This window comes from Heterocephalus glaber, unplaced genomic scaffold (genome assembly GCF_053883595.1).
Source record: "Heterocephalus glaber isolate CG9 unplaced genomic scaffold, H.glaber_assembly_v1.0 deba00001606, whole genome shotgun sequence".
Classification (NCBI taxonomy): Eukaryota; Metazoa; Chordata; class Mammalia; order Rodentia; family Bathyergidae; genus Heterocephalus; species Heterocephalus glaber.
This window is the reverse complement of record NW_028258377.1, coordinates 4,632,021-4,637,710: the sequence shown is the minus strand read 5'-3', so window position 1 is coordinate 4,637,710 and position 5,690 is coordinate 4,632,021.

The following is a 5,690-nucleotide window of genomic DNA, read 5'->3' as shown; positions in this document are numbered from 1 at the left end:
ACAGATTTATGAAATTATTGTTACTCTATTGTTATTTCATCCATTTTGAAATAAATACTTTAAAATCATTTTCTGAATCTGCCTTTGGCTTAGTTTAATGTAAAGCTTTTAACTTCAGTGAGAGCCATTAAGTTGAAAATGACAGCCCCATACAGAGGCGGACTCACCCTTGTCACTTATAATCAATATTCTTTTCTTTGAGATGCATGATTATAATTTACACTATCAAAGTGCTCAGCAAATATATTAGATATCTCTTTCAGAAGGAGAGGTAAAGTTTCCCTTTACACCATGAGACCTTAGCCCAGGAACTAAGATAGCACATACATTTGCATTTTAACTTTTCTGCTTTAAACTTTGGGGTGGTTTCTTGTCTGGGTGATTGGAAACAATTTTGTTAAGTGTTCAGTCTAATTGCTTCCTATAATATCTGCACAATATCTCTGGTTTTCATTCCTGCTTCTTCTTCCTCTCCTTTTTATACTCTCCCTCTCCCTCTCTTCCTCTTCTTTTTCTTTATCTAACTTTTCTCCTTCATCTTCTTTTCATGTTCCACTGTGTGTGTTCCCCAGAGTCTTGCCTTCTACACAGAAAACACTTTCCTCAAGACCAAGTGTCGCTGGCAGGGTTACTGTGCTCAGTCGGGTTTATTATGTAGGGAAGCCAGCTGTCCATGAACCAGACAGGGTCCATAGCAGAAAGACCTGCAAGGGGAGCACAACTGCAGGGAATAATAGGAGGTTAATGCACTTCTTGCCAAAGGGATGGAAAAGTCTTTTGGTTTACAGGTACAAGAGATATCACCTTTGTCGAATATTTTGCAGTAATAATAATTGCTAAGAATTATTGAGAAATTACTTACTGGTATAGTGCTTTAATGAGATTATCATATTTCCTCTCACTGTCTTTATGCAGCCACTGCCATTATTAACAGCTGTGGGATCTGAGCAAAAGGAAACTGCAGTTTAAGCTTTTACCTAAGGGCTTAGAGCTGGCAGTGACAAGAGCAAAATGTGAATCCAGACATGGTCTCCAGAGCTTGACTGTGTAACTTCCCTGCTGTACTTTATCATGTGATATTCCCAGATCAGTATGATTTCAACTGCTGGATGCTGACAGTAAGTTTTAGGTCCCTGTTTCTCTCATTCATACATCTTCCAAAGGTTTTTTGAGCTGATGTTGAGCCCTAGATTTGTATCCTTCATCTACTTTATTCTGTCTAGGTCCCCAAAATAGCTGTAGTTAAATAACTTGTGGAAGAAGAGAAAAGTACCAGGGAAAGCAAGAACCATGATGAGGAAAAGGAGAAGAAAGGAGGGAGGATGTCTTAATTACTTTTTCCTTACTGGGACACAACACCTGACATTCAACTTGAAGGAGAAGAGATGGATTTTAGATTCAATCCATAGTGGCTGACTCCAAGGTGGGAAGGGCACAGTGTAAGGTTCTGGTGGAGGAAAGCTGTTCATGTCATGGTGGCCAGGAAGCAGAGAGTGAAGGAAGGAGAGGGGAGGGAGATGCACACCACCAGGTTATGCCCTCAGTGACCCACCTTTTCTAACAGCCCCACTTCCTAACAGCATATTTGGCTCTGAGCACATCAGGGGATTAATCCACTGCTGCCATAGTGCCTCCATGGTCCAATCACTTTCCAAAAGCCCCTCATGAACACTTGAGGCTTTTAGGGGACCTTCTAGATCTAAACCCTAACAGAGACAGCATAGGACCACTGAAGTAAAGAGGAGCAGCAGAGTGACTGCAGACAGCAGGAACCATCAGGGCAGATTCTTTCCCTGACAAAATTGTAGTCAGTTCCTGTACTTTCTTAGCTCATCTGTAAATTTCCCGGTAAAATCTTTTTAGCAAGAGGCCCCCAAGTGAGTTTAGCAAGAATATTTCAGCACTGATAACTGATGCCTCTTGGTATCTGATTGGTTCTCTCATCCTTCACTATACTTCAGGTGATGTCTGATTACCCTGCCCGCCTTTAGCAAGATTCTGTTAAGTCAGTTTAACCAACTGCCCCTTTACCCGTGATGTTTCCTTTAGTGATTTTTCCATCCTTTGATCTCCACTGATTCCTGGCTGTACATTCTCATTTGGCCGTGCTATATTCAGAGCTGAGCCCAGTGCCCTCCTCCTGACAAAAGATGGTTGCAGTGATCTTTATACCTATTGTGGGTGGTGCTAAACAAATTTGCATTACCCTGTTTGAACAAGAGTCACAGAATAATTATTCCTTTAACAAGATGGTGGGTCATCTGTGTGCTAAACCACACTCTTACTTTGGAGTAAAGTGATTTTTTTGTCATCTTTCATTGGCATAGTTCAGTAATCTATATTTTTTATTCACCTCAAGAATAAGTAAATAATGTAGATGCATACTGTAAATATGTCAGTAAGAATATAAATCAATTGAACAAACTGAGAAGAAATTCTGGCTAATACATAAGAAGCTGTTTCTGGGTACACTGAATGAATATTCTTTAGAGCCTGGGTCACTCTGACATGAGGCTGATAAATTCTCTTCTTGGGAACAACGTGATGAAGAATTGCTGTTTAATTCCAGAAAAGTGATTGCCTGCATTCTCTAGTTCATGACGATAGTAGTTTAACATCTATCTGACTCAAGATACTTCGGGTTCTGGTTCTAGATCATTGCATTTCCAATTTTGAGAGTTCCTTACAGATTGTTTTTGAGTTTGCTTTGTTCTTTTCTTCTCTGAAGCTTAACATATGCCTCACTCACTGGCCTAGGTATATCATTTGAAAATATGATTCCCAGTTAAAGAGACTAAAAATAACTATGAGGTTGGAGAGACAAAAGAGCACTGCTTTAATGTACTTTTTAAATTACTTAGTAGTTTTCAGTTTATCCATGGAGTGTGATGCAAACTTTTATATTTGGAGATTTAAAAGTATATGAAAGAGCCAGGGATTTAGCTCAGTGGTTCCATGGCCTGCCCCCACAAGCTCAAAGACCTGAGTTTGATCCCTGGTACTGAAAAAAAAAAAAGTATATGGAAGTGGCATTCGCCTTCTCTTTAGCTGAAAAACAGCTGAAAGAGAGTTTAGCAGTTAGTGAAAGAGCTGGATTTAAGGTGCAGCTGTGACATGTGGGCTCTTTTGTCTTTTGTCTCTGCATCACCCCTTCTCGGTGGGGCGTTGCCCCTTCCTCAGTGTGTGGAGAGGGCATGGACACCTAAAGGGGAGACTGGCCTTGTTTTCTTATTTCAGAGTTGTTTGTAGGCAATGTGAAAGGTGTACAGTAAATATTCTTATGCACTACAGAGTTCTCTCTGGGCATATCAAGGGCTAACCATCAGGGGAAAGAAATGTGACAGATGTCCTCCAAGTTACCTTGCTGAGCGGATTTATGGACTCATGCTGCTGTTTGATGTGGCTTCCAGCAGACCTTTCATTAAATCCATGCCTTGAGCTGACCCACAGCACTGTGCCCCTACTCTAGTGCCCTGTTCTGCATGGGCATACGGCCAAGACCACAGAAGGTTGTGCTGATGAGCCTGGTGCCTTTGGGGGGCAAAAGATGTCCTGCCCTTGTGTCCATGAGCAGTGGCTGCCAGGGTAGTACCCTGCCTGAGAGCCATTAGTGAGGCTAGACATGCCCTGGACCTCTTGGAAGCACACAGAAATAGCAACTAGTAACAAGCGCTAATTATGTCCTCCAAATCTAAGTGTTTTCAAATGGAAATAACTTCAAAAGTGGCTGAACTATGGTAGCCTCTGCTGTAATCTTTTGCCCATTTCTCATCATTGGGTTTGCTTGGTCTGTCTGAGAGCTGGACAGCAAGAAGGAATTTTATGACTGCATTTACTCAACCTTTGCGGCACAAAGTTACATGAAGGGTGTGTGGTTCATGCAGATCCAAAATTCAAGTAGTGGTTGATTAGTGGGAAAATAAGCCCTGACTGGTAAGGAATTCCTTCCATGTAAATGAACCCTCGTGTTTGTAACATGAGGGAATTTTTTATTTTACAATGCTAGGGTCAATTTTATAAGGTTTTCCTAATCTGCATATCACACCTTTAGGGCCTATAGGAGCAAGCATTTTACTATTGAATGTAGCAATATCTTGATGTTACATATTTTAGGGAAATGACTTTGACAAAAAGATGCCACAAGCACATTTGTGGGATCACAGTGGGGCTCCTTGGCCACCTCTACCTGCATCTGAGTCCACTACCCACTTGGGAATTGGTTGCTGGTGAGATGATTATTTCAGCTCCCTGGAACACTCAGCCAGGCCCTGTACAATTTGCACCTACAGGGCTTTCCTCTTATGCTGATTTCTTGTGACAAAGCTGACCAAATTAAAAGAGACATTGAGGTAGCAGATGAAGCTAATCTGCTAGCGTCTGTTTACCCCTTTCCCTTGGTCCATATTTTGGACCTACCAGTTTCAGGCATCATTGGGCTGCTATCGCATATTTCATTCTACCTGGGCTAAGGGTATTGGTTCTAAGTGAACAGTATTCCTAGTAAGTACATAACCAGAATATTTCAAGGCTTGGGCAGAAAACATTCTTAGGAGAAAACCCAAGGTGGAGGTGGTAGAAGAGAGTGGATGTAGAAGTGATATAGGGGGATGAGATGTAACTCCCAAACCTATTAGATATTCAAAGTGCGAATTCATGTTCTCTAAAATCAAAAATGAATTCTAGGAACAACGGAGGTTAAGAGAAGGAAAAATTTATTGAGAGAAAGAAAGCTTCTGTTTAAGAGAGACAAAAGGGGGACTGGAAAGTGGGTTTCCCTCCCACCGCACTATTCAAAGATGTTTTATACAGCAAAGCCATGCAGTGAGGGGGATACAAAGTGGGACAAAACTATAAGACCCACTGGAAATTTACAAGATGGGCATGAGGTGGGACAAAACCATGACCAACCAATAAGATTGCAAGTACAGTCACCCAGGTAATATTGATTAAATGGGGGTCAAATGGGGGAGCAAGTCATACAAGGATTTTCAGTAAGGGCGGGTCAGGGATATTTCCAGGAAAGGCTGGGTTAAGACCTTGGCCCCCCCATCCAGGTGATTGATACCTATTTAGAATATCAGTCACTGCTATTCATCCTACATGGGTGTGGTAGTTTCTCTCCTTTTACAATGCTGGTCTTCAGTGAATGTGTCTTCACTGTCCTCCATGTTGGCTCCTTGTGGGCTGGCCCTGTCTAACAGCCTACAAGATATCTAATTAACTTACCTGTCTACAATAGAAGGACCACTTGATTATTCTCTGTTCTTTCTTCTCTTTTAGATTTGTCTTATGTTGTTTCCCACTGCCAGTACCTCATCTGGCCCTCAGGAGTTTAATTTTCTCATTTTAAAACTCTTTTTTTAATAAAGGATCTAATCCTTTCTTTGTTTGCTTCCTTGAGTATAACTTAAGATGAAGTTTTGAAAAAGAGTTTTAATTTTGTTGGCAATTATGGACCACCTACTATGTGTGGATGGCAGAGATTTAATAGTGAACAAAGCATAGTTTTTGCTCTGAGGCTCATATTATACTTCCTATGGACTTGCCACATTTTGGGGCAATCTTTTGATGTATTTTCTCCATGTATTATATTCTGCAAACAAACCTGGTTTAAAATTGTATTCAAACATTTAATTAATGTAAAAATACAAGTAACAGCATAAATGTTATTGGCATGTTTTGCCAACTTA